The 12,466-nt window shown below is 36.4% G+C and overlaps 1 pseudogene; it reads left to right on the top strand.

Moving 5' to 3' along the window:
- The window catches only part of LOC108686343, an 11,938-nt pseudogene extending 1,190 nt beyond the window's left edge, over positions 1-10,748 (top strand).
- The last annotated feature ends 1,718 nt before the right edge of the window (positions 10,749-12,466 follow it).

Here is a 12,466-nt window from a genome sequence, read left to right as displayed (position 1 = left end):
TTCTAAAAAAAAAAAAAAAAAAAAATAACACAAATAATGCAAATATTCTTAAATATGTTAGAATATGTTATTTAGTTATATAATTCTTAAAATGATGTTATTTTCCTTTTGTATATAATTTCTACAGAACTTTCAACTAACAAATACAAGTGTAGCAAGTAGCAGTGTAGCAAACGTAGCAAATACAATAGTGTTACTGCAGCATCAACTAAATAACAATTGTGTACCGCAAAGTATTGACAAAGCTATTTGAATAACTAAGTATCGATCATGACCATTTACTAGTTACTGAATACAATAACTACTTGCAATAAACATGAAACTTCTGTACTAGCATATGTATGAATATAATATCAATATAATAGCAATATAATATTAATATATTCTAGATAAATGTAATAATTAGTAAATGTAATAATTAGAAATAGGATATATATATATATTTTTTTTTTCTCTCTTGAAAATCTGTTTTCTATACATTTTCATATAAAATTTGATGAAATTCGATGAAATTTAATGAAAATCGAAGCAATTATAGAACCGCAAAACGCTGCTCGTTGTACGCACTTGAAATCATTCATCTTTCCCTCTAATGAGAGACAGGATGTAAATATCAATGGATAACTAGCAAATACGCGCACGTATTAGAAATCCTATTTAACGCTTCCATCATTTCCCAGTTAGTTGATATTGATACAGTAAACCGATTTTGTAATACATGATAACGTTTCTATGTATAGCAATGATCGATACAGTTTTCATAAAACATGACACAATAATTCAATTCCTATACTATGCCACTATTCCTACAATACATTCAAAGTTGTAACATGTAACGAGCGACTGGCGCGATAGCGCTGCAGGTCGCATTACAATTTTGCTAGCTCGGTCAGCTCCGAGAAAGACGAACATTTCAGTTTTATTTCCGTCGTAGCCCCTAACGAGATATTGATACAGCAACGAGACCACCCATAACTTTCCACCCCAGAACCGCGTATATAGACTCTTCCGCAGTCACTCGTCGTTACGTGGAGGATGGGCCTCGGTAAATCCACGTTAGTATGTGCGGAGGGTTGTGAGCGTACCCTGAGTAACCACCCTTCTTGTTCTCGAGCACCGTCTATAACATCGTTCCTGAGTTCCAGGACGTTGCTGGACGACTTGAAAATTTATTACCAGGATAGAAGAGGAAAAAAGCTGTGGAGAACTCAACTTCCTGGCGATATACTTGCCTCCACGTCTGACCCTTAATTCCCTCGGGTCGGACAGAAGTAGCGACTTTAAATTGCGTACACTGCTTAACTGGTAGATTTTCCGGAGCCTGGGATAAAATGTTTCCTGATACCCCTTTAATTCCGACAACGGTATCTGCGTAAGTAACACTCAAAATTTTCGAATTAGCTTTTTCGCGTTTTATTTTATGACAATTGAGAGCATTTCATCCGCATCAATATAAAAGTATAAATGTTAAATATTTTCTCTGTGCGCGTAGAAAGATATTGTATCGTTTTTACTCACTCCAATAAGCATGGTTATGGCGGAGTTTATTCATAGATATACATTTATTCGTATAGGGAACAAATAAAATTGTCCATAAAATCTCGTCGTTACATTGAGAATTCAACGTGTAGAATATATACCAGAAGTTGTCTTTATATGCGGTGCACGCAACGAAGGTCTGAGCCCTCATAAAGCCGACTTGTATAAAGCATTACTTAAATGTACCGTGAACAGATCATCCATCCTGAAAGCGATCTGCGATCTCCGTTGGTAGACACTCTCATCTTTACCATGATAATCCGAGCGAACACGTACAACAAAAATCTTAATTTCAGAAAAACAATCATCGATACATGTGTAATATATCGGGATATATAACAACATTCATAACGAAATATTGTAATATGTACCATTTATTTGTCACTCGCTAGGGAAAACGTTTCTTCATTCGTATAGTCAGTTCGATATTTTTATATCTCGTGGAAACCAACTGTCAGTTGCACTAAAAATAAACTGACCACACCAAAATTCACTGGCTATGATGTACGCGACTCGCAAATCATACCGGCAATTATTCACGTCTCTATGAACTGGAACATATGAAAAATATGATGCATTTCGCATATTGGATGGTATTAATTTCGGGATGGACACGCATATTAGTAAACGCGTTCGCACGAATCATAAAATTTTAATTTTTTCAACGATACAACATATTCAAATTTTTTAATAAATTCAACTTTTCTAATTTAATTCAAAATCTTAATTAAATCTCTTTTAACAAAAATATTTAATATATGCGTGCGTGCGTGCGTGCGTGTGTGTGTGTGTGTGTGTGTGTGTGTGTGTGTGTGTGTGTGTGTGTGTGTGTGTGTACACATATTTATACACATATATAATATACATATTAAATTAACAATTAAAATATTTTTATACGGAATATCTTGCAAATTATATAGCATAAATTATATAGCATAAATGTGAAAAAATATGAAAAAAATTGCGAAACAAAAATTAAAATAATTTATATATAAATAATTTAAATCAAATAGAAACAAGAATTGCATGATATTGAATGCTTTTTAAGAATATAATTGCAGATATTTTCAAATAAATAAAAGTAAAGTGCTATCGTAAAGGATAGCACTTTACTTTTATTTATTTGAAAATATCTGCAATTTTGTTGTGAATACAACAAAATCGATCAAAAATTACCAGCAGCATATTGTCAATCTTTATTTAGGTTTCAGAAATTATTTTTAAAAAATATAGAAATCATCTTACCATTTTAGATTAAATCACATATTTTGTTCTATTTAGATAGTGTCAACAGAGACAAACTTGAGAGTGTCCGCGTATTAAGTGGAACCTGTTTACTGGCGCCTCTATGTGCACAAAGTGTGCACGTTGAACTATGTAGCCATGGATATTTCCGGTGGGTAACATGTTCACAATCTTCGATTAAACTAGTTTAAACTTAAATTTAAACCTAAAAAGATTAAAATTTTAAAAAGTATCATTTATATATTTTAACAGTATATCTATGCAAAACCAAAAATAATGCAGCAGAAAAAGATCAAATAAAATATAATACTATTATTAAATATATTTATTATAAAAGTATAAAATCAATTATAATATTTTGGATTATTCGATTTTGATATGTATATTTTGATTGAATATAATTAAGATAAAATTCATGACTAAATTTTTTTATATTATATTTTTATACATACATTTTCAATTTAAACATTTAAACAAAGTTAATTTAGTAAAAACAAATCAATATGTAAACACTTTTTTCTTTATATGTATGTTTTTTCTTTTTGTTTTTTTAGTTTTGGTATATTTTCTTGTTGGACAAACTGTTAAATTAAAAGTACATTGCTCTCATTAATTGTTAGTGAAGGGACACGATTCGAGCTGATGGATATCATGTTACTCCTCGCTTTAAGAAACTCAATGAAAAATGGACAATTTCAATGGACAGTTAATTTAGCAAGCACACTAATAATTAGATAATAAATTATTCATAATAATATTAGAATGGCAGTAGTATTATTTATTATCGTTGCAAAGGACTAAAATTATCTTTCCTTTTTTGATCAAACTTCAAGTATATATATCTATCTTATTTTAATTTAATTTAATTTAAATATAGATATGTACATATACACCAAGTGTACATCAGTTCTGTTATAAAAAAAAACAAACATTAGTTCTGTTATAAAAACAAATCTAAAATTATTTTTTACATTACTCTCTTTTACTAAACATATAGATAATATAGGATTAAAAAATTTCAATACAAATGTCAATTTTTGACAGATATTTTACATTTTTTTCGACTGTGTGATTGCAATTTGTTGATCAATTTAAAATTTTGAAATATTATAATATATTCTTCGAATAACATTAAATTGAGTCCACGGAATTCAGGATAGATTTTTAATTAAAAAAAGAATTGAATCATTCGAATTAAAATTATTAAAAATTCATAAAATTTGTAAAAGTTTAAATAAAATTTTGCAAGACACTTAATATTTCATTTGAGTTTCAAAGTTAACCTTAATGTTTGTTTTTCGTAGAGCAAGTTAGGACAAGGAGAGGTAATGCATTCAGTCGAGCGAAACGATTCGAGCCGACAAGCATCATGCTGCTCCTAGAGTTCCTTTACGGAACTCGGTCAACGGAACACCGTCAGTTTCAATGAACAATCAGCAATTTGGTAAGTACATTCAATTAATTAGTTAACTTTTCATATTAACTATATAACATATTAGTTAACTATTCACATTCATTTCAAAATATTAATTTTTTAAATATTATATAATTGTTTTTCATGTTATTCTCTTTTATTAAATAGAAACTTTTATAAGAATTTTACATGGAATTATAAATTGCTTAATTATGCGATATTGTGTGTATATACAACTGCTAATTTTTATTGAAGTATTTGAATAAGAATAAATTTTTAATTAAATATATCATAATTTAAGTTTTACAACTGTCTATCTAGATTTTCTGAACAATTTCAAATTATGTTTATACATGTATTAATTGAAGATCGTGTTTGATTGAACAAAATTATTCAATAAAAGTACAATACAATAACTACAATAAAAAATATTGCACAAGTAATATAATTTTGAAAATTAAGATTTTTATCGTGATTATTACTCGAAATAAAACAACTGCTTGTGCATTTTTTTGTATAATAAACGTCTAAATAAAAAAAAAATCTAATCTTTTTAATTTTTCTTTCGTTGCGCTAAAAACACTATTAAAATATGTCTTATACGCTTTGTATTTTTAATATCTTCTTTAAGCTTAAATTATTTCAATTTTTAATTATTATATTTATAATTCATTGTTACGATTATATTTTATAGACGTAGCACTGAATAGAACAAGTAATAATGCATAATATAGAATAAAATCAAAGATCGTGTACATATCTGCAGTTACCTGAATATGTAATTCAACGTTTTATATTGTAAAAGCATCAGTAAACAGTTCCATCTAACAATAAAGTTCAGTTTCATTTAAAACACGACTACATCCACTCTCAGGCTTCAAGATAATGTGCCGATATCATATCGAAAGAGAAATTTCGAGAGAAACCTGAACACAAGCTTGATCATCCACCGGCAACGACATTACCGACTGCATTCACTCGCACGAATCTGCTGTGAAAGGATAAGTTGTTCTTTTATTCGAAGAGATGCCGCCATTACTAGCGATGTATGCTTGTTTCATGGCCTATAATGATATTTGTAATTCTGTAATTAGAATAGTGCAATATATACGCATTTAATAAAATTCCTTTTTTTTATCCTTAACTCGCAATTAAACGATTCCAAAATGCTTCCTGTGGACCATGTATGCGAAATTGAGGATCCCGATCAGAAAGATGTATTCTTTCTTCCTGATCGTAATTTCTTCAAAAAAGCGTTTGATACTTTCCGCTCTTTACTGATGATATCAAGAAAAAATCCAGCTGCCCAGAAGTATTTACGCAGCCGCAATTCCATAATCATAGAAAAACGAAGGCATTTACATAGATTCAAGCATATTATTCATCCATTCAGTATTTTTAGGTATATTTCCTCGACAAATTCTTACAACTTTTTCATATAAAATTCATTATATACATTTATATATCAAATATATTGAATTATATCTTTTCTAAACTAAATCGAATCTTTTATAGTGCAGACTTTTCTGGGATATCCTAATGATCTTAATAATAACATTCTTACTGATGATTACTCCGTATCAAGCTGCCTTCAAAAAGCGTTTAGTTTATTGGACAATTTGTAAAAATCTCCTACTTTCTTTCTGTTGCGTGGATATAATCATCAATTTTATGACAGGGTATAATTGAATTTAAATTTATAATTGAATTTAAATTTATTTTATTGAGCTGATATCCGAATTTCCGCAGAATGTAACACAGAAACAAAATTTCTGGACATTGCATTCTGTTTTTATTACAATAAAATTTATGTATTAAAGTCTCTATAAAAATTTATCAATTTATGAACAGATATTTTGACAAGGCGCATTATACTGTCGTGATGGAACCGAAAAAGATAATGAAGAAATATATAAGACATGGTACTTTTTTGCCAGATTTACTGGGTTCTCTACCAACTGATATCATATTTATTAAAACATGGCAAGAAAATATAGTCACACGTGAACTGGTATCTTTGATATGCTTACTTCGTGCATTTTCTTTTAATTCCTACATGATGAAAATTGCTCGCACATACAACATTGAAATGGCCCTTTATGAAGTCTGCATTGTGATACTCAGGCTAATGATAGGATTTCAGTGGCAGTCTTGTTTTTACTGGATATTGCCAATAGCGATGACTTCCATGTACCTACCGAAGCAACCAAGCGAAGATTACTGGATAAATGAATTTAATCTTTGGGAAGAATCTGCCTCTTCTCAATATCTGCACAGTCTCTTACGCTCTATTTCTATTTTTTTGTCGGCGGGTTTTACACATAAAAAACCAAAAACCAGTGCAGACCTCTCTCTGGTGATCCTCTTTCAAATCGTAGGGACTTCAGTTATCTGGAATATCATAGCTCGCGTGAACCAACTCTACAAAGGCGCCAATAGCTCTAAGATAAAATATCAAAACATCATAGCAGAAGTCAAGCAATATATGAAGCGTCGGCAACTACCGTACTTGACTCAATGTCGTATCATAAACTACTATGAGTTTTGCTTTAAACATCAATATTTTTGCGAAAGAGAGATCCTCAATACTCTATCCTCGTATATGCGCCAGGAAATTGGGATGCACACTTGCCGCAAACTCGTAGAAAATGTTACGTTTTTCAACAATCTACCTCTCCTGTTAATAACACGCATTGTCGATATACTGAAATCCGAAATATTTTTACCGAACGACATAATTGTACGGGTAAATGAATCAGGTGATTGCATGTACTTCATCGCCAGTGGTACAGTGGCTATTTATACAAGCACCGGAAAGGAAGTATGTCACTTGGAGGATGGCGCGCACTTTGGGGAGATCGCGCTGGTAATGGTGAACGAGCGAAGAGTAGCCAGTGTAGTCGCTGTTGAAATCTGCGAGTTATATCGCCTAGATCGTGCAGATTTTGCCAGAACAATTCATCCCTATCCTATGCTGTGGGAGCAAATCAAGAAAATTGCTATCGAGAGACACGAGAGAACGACCATACTGAATATACAATAAATATTGCAAAATATTTTATAAAAAAAACATCGTTATATTATAGTGTATATTATATTATAGTTATATTATAGTTTATTGGAAATGGCAAAAAATTTTATTTGTGTACAACTTAATTACGATATTATAAAGGCAATATTGATATTGATATCGTTTAAGCAATTAAAAGCAATATTTAGTGACACGTTATATAGTATATGAAGAGCAAATTAAAAATTGCTTAAAATCTCTCTCTCTCTCTCTCTCTCACACACACACACACACACACACACACACACACACATCATTATAATTATACGAAATGTCAAAAGTAACATTAAAATTATTGTGCAGGCGATAAATTTTAAGAATCCGATTATCTATTATCATAACGTAGCATTAACGTATGGAAATCATATCATTTCCGAACAATGCATTTGTAAATTATGTCTCGCGTCCATAGTTATTTAAAAGATATAATATATTTTAAACTTATTATAGCGCACTAATCTCAGGTTATAAGAAACTGCCGTTGAATTGTTACGATTGAAAGAATTGTTAATGATCGTTGACGATAATAGCGGAAAATTGTTAAGGAACCGATAAATTTCAAGACTCCGATAACTGTTTCTCGTAACCCAACATTAGGGCAGATTTATTACCCTGGACGTGGATCAAGAAGATCGCGATCGTGCATCGCGGAAGACTACAATTTTCAATGTACTGTAGATCATCGGTAATATCATGTAGCAAGAAGAATGCATGATCACTTCTTAAGATGAATTCGTGATAATTACAGTTTAGCGCCGCGCATCCCGACCGGAACTCGGACTCGTTGTTTTGCGAACGTCAAAAATCAAGACGATTCGAAATGCATCGCGCGTATCAAGTGTATCGAGCTTTGAATCGGCAAGTGGAGCACTTAATATAATGGAATGAGAAACGGAAGGATGTATCTTCGCTTTGTAATGCCGTGCAACTAGCTCACGCTATTAATACTTATCGGGCGCTGGGATCATTATCTTTAGCACTGGTTGTAAGATCCGTAGTTGATTGTAGTCAGTGTCCCGGGATATTGCATTAAGAATACGCATGTAACGAGAGAAGGCCTGATTTACTTGACGATGCATGCTTATCTGAAAGATTCACATATCGAGTTAGTCCGACCGGTTCTACCTGAATATCTACGTGACGCGATGCAACGATACGTTATCCGTTATTAATGAATGTAGTTTTCACGATAATTGTTTTTTGTCGTTACAGAACAAACTTGTTCTTTCACCGGACGGAGGAATGTCATAAGCAGGAAAACTTCGATGGCACGCGTAAATATGTATATGTGTCGATATGTATATGTGTTGGTAAAAAAAAAAACAACTATCCTCGGAACTTATTATTAGATCTAGCTATATACGGTAGCGTGGTAACAAGTTCGTGCAACGATGATATATCTCACTTCTCTGATGTTAAACGCGACAAATATGTATTCCGATTATCCTGCGTTCGTAAAAAGCGGTATAAACTACCGCAAAAGAGAAAAGTGAGCTTTGGCTGCCGCCTCGTTACACATAGTAAGGACAAAGCAAAAGCGTGCAAATCGTAGAGATATATATATATATATATATAAAATGATATAATAATTAAACATTAATTACTTAAAAAGAGAGGGAGGGATAGAGAGCGAGAGAAAGAGAAAGGAGAGGAGAGAGAAAAAAAAGAGAGAGAGAGAAAGAAGAGTTACAATGTACATGCTACAAAATTGCAATAGCTTGATGCACAAATTTAAAGATAAATTACATTAATGTTGCAATAAAAACAATCATCGATTTGTGAAGTGAAATTTATATATCTAATAATTGATCAAACAGCTGACAAATCTATCATACTAATGATATCGCATCACCTTTCCAACAGAAGGGGATTGCATCGACACATAAAAGCAATTAATATACTCTAGTACTGGCGATCATGGATGGTCGATCGCGCAGAAACTCACGCCTTGGCTGGCTTCACCGTGGAAACTGCGCGATATTGTCCGATAACGATGGTCTCGTTGGCGGTGGAGAGCCGCCCATTCGACGAGAAACAATGGTTCGCGCGCATCGACGCATGGGCAGAGAGAACGCCGATGACAATGAAACGTTTAGGAGGGCTGGCCATTGTAATAGGCCGACGATGCGCCTGCTTGGTAGCTCCCGATGGCGTACACGCACTGGCGTATCCCTACTGCCGCGCGCGCACTGACTTCAGAAAGGGGAACACTAAGCGTTAGGATAGTACGAACGAAAGATAGAGAGAAAGGAAAGAAAGAGCTCGCTATTGTTATCAGTATAGTCGTGGATTCAGTTAGCAAGAGCAAGACGAAACACGTTAACTCTGCATAGCGAACGTAGAATGAAACGCGACGATGAAACGAGAAATTGGACAGACGAAGAGAATGAGATCGCGAGAGTAGACGAGAGAGAGAGAGAGAGAGAGAGAGAGGAGAGAATCGTTGTGGCTATGGTTATATGGCCACACCCCGCGGAGCCAGCCAACGAGCTCTCCGCCGACCGACGACCCACCTGACCCCACAATGGGCAGATCCACGTAGCTACGCTCGGTGGCTGTACATTGTTCCCCCTCTGTGCGAGTTAAGCGGCGTGCATGCTGCTTAAAACGAAGCGGAAACATGTGGGAGCAGGTGAGAGTACACGAAGAGTAAAAATGAGAAAGACGTACACGTGATGATACATCCGAAACGAGCTTCTCCGATTGAACATGTCGTTTATGATAAGCAAGACGATGACAACGCTGAAGACGCTGAGGACGCGATGCATTTCAGACAGCTTGAAGTCGTTAACGTGCTTAACGGTGCATGAGTGATACGGAATCGCGATATGTCCTTTAAAATACATCAAGTATGCCGCAGATAATTTGACTCGGCTATTTCAATGATCGCGTTCCTTCTCTAATAGCTTCCCTGTCGTCTCAAATACACATTGGAGAATGAGAGAAAACACGTCGTAGAAATATAGACATTGAGCTCGTTGCTCTTGGATGCTCTTGGATACTAGGCGGAATGTATACTTCGAGAGCGTAGTGGCGAATGTGAAAGTCCATAAAATGAAGATTACTTCAGGTTAAAGGGACATTAATGATCTAAGAAGTTCTGTAAATCTTCTTACTATGCACATTCTTATTAAGGACTCATGACGTACAAGTATGTACCTCCGAGATTAAAGCAAAATCGTAGACATATTCTATTGCAGTCATGTCAGACAAGCAGTAAATCCCGAGGGTCAAGATTGAATAGCATATACGTTGGAGAAATCGCAGAATACTCCCGAGTGGTATGCCTCAACGGAATTAAAGCATGGAAACGATTCAAACTCGTATCGCCGATGCGACAGCGAGATTGAGTCTCGTAACGTCTTCGCGCAGATATCCAGATAGACAGATACGCGGAGCGTGTACACCTACATCAACAAAACCCGGCGACGGCGACCCTGGCTGCCTTCTCCTCTGCGATGGGTCGATACTCTGCAAGCCGCCACCCTCCCCCGCGCTACCCTCACTCCGCTCGTCTCGTGCCTCCTCTGTCTTTTGCCCCTACCGCTGTTTCCGTTCAACCCCTTCCATCCTTCCTCTCACATACCCATCTTCACCCACCATCGTACCGTTCTCTCATCCCTTGTACTTCCTACCCCTACGTCCTCCTTCTCCTCCGACCATCTCTGCCTTCCCGCCGCTACCACCGCCGCCTCTTTTACCCTCGGTGGCCTCGTCCATAGGTGTACCGGTTGATTGATCGTTTATCGATACGCAGAGGGCCCACCCCGGCGAGTTGCGGGTACGTCCTACACCCGGTCCTCTGCCGTCCTCCCGTCCCACGTCCCGATCGTTCCCACTTTCAAGTATATACGCATTACACATTTATAAGGGCGTTAAACACGAGCCGCATCGATGGCATAGAACGTTGTACAAGGATATATATGCGTATTTCCCTCATCCTCTCCGTGTTCTTCCCTCCGCGCCTCTCTTGATACTCTATCTTCCGTTCTCTACTCTTCCCTCCCTCCACTCCTACCTCTCTCTTTCTCTTTCTCTCTTTCTCTCTCTCTCTCTCTCTCCCCTTCCCTTTCTCTCTCTCTCTCCCCTTCTCCTCCCCCCCCCCCCCCCCGTAAAGCCAACCGGCCGCCTGGCCAACGAAGCCCCCCTACATCGGTTTTGTGTAGGAAGAGCCATGCTCGATTGGTGTCGGTGTGTTTGTAAGCGCGCCGGGCAACGTCAATGTTTCGAGTCGAGCGTCCGCCCCCATTATTTTACCCCCGGCCTTGGAACCGCCATCCCATCGACTAGCTCTCTATACAACACGGCGCGCCATCTCTCCCCCTTTTCCTCCCTCTCAGTTTCATCCCCCGCTCGTTCGCGCGCAGAGATCCCGATACACAGCCGATACTTATTGATATGGGCTTCCGTTTACCGTTGACTACATACGTGACTTAACCGCCGGCCCCATGCACTTCCGAAACTACTACATCAATTTTTAACTGCGCAGTCGGATTTATCGGAGCTTATATTCCGCCCCATGTACGCCCGAGCAACTGCGCTTGTGCCGCTTTGCGAGTTCCTACTATTCTTCTATCTTGTTTCGGTATCTTCAGCCCGTTACTCCATCAAATTCTCAGTCAAGCGGAATATGAAACATGTGCCGAGAAGCAGTGTATGTTTCTATACACGTCTTCTATTTCTGCAAAGAAGTATTCACAAAGTATCGTATAGATAGTAATTGTAGGACTGACATGTACGTTTGTCATGTTCGTGGTAATCTCCTATCGATAAAAAAAAAACTAATAATGTCATTCGTTAAAGTTAACAAATTAAAGCAAGGTAGCAGGTTGGGGATTTTTCCAACCTCCATCGAATGTTAGCTTCCAGTCGTGACGTGGCATCACGATGTTGACTGTCCGTCACACATCCCCGAGCCCGAATGACGACGTTTATAAGCTAGTGTCAACAACGGTGGGTAATGATGTGCGGCCCCCATGTTCAGCAACCAAGAGCTTCCCGACGGGTGGTCGGGCACCCGCAACGTATCATCCCGTCACGCTACATTGAACGTCATTGTCCGAACTAAAGTCGCCGTTTATCGCTCAACGGGTGACGGTACGCGAACAGAGAAATTGAATACGCCTAAACCCATACGTCGTCCATTCCCTCGCGGCGACGATGCAAAAAATCACTACTCGAAAAAGCGTATCGATTTA

The sequence above is a fragment of the Atta colombica genome, unplaced genomic scaffold (genome assembly GCF_001594045.1).
Source record: "Atta colombica isolate Treedump-2 unplaced genomic scaffold, Acol1.0 scaffold176, whole genome shotgun sequence".
Lineage (NCBI taxonomy): Eukaryota > Metazoa > Arthropoda > Insecta > Hymenoptera > Formicidae > Atta > Atta colombica.
The sequence above is the reverse complement of the archived record's forward strand: the minus strand, read 5'-3'. Positions and strand labels throughout refer to the sequence as shown.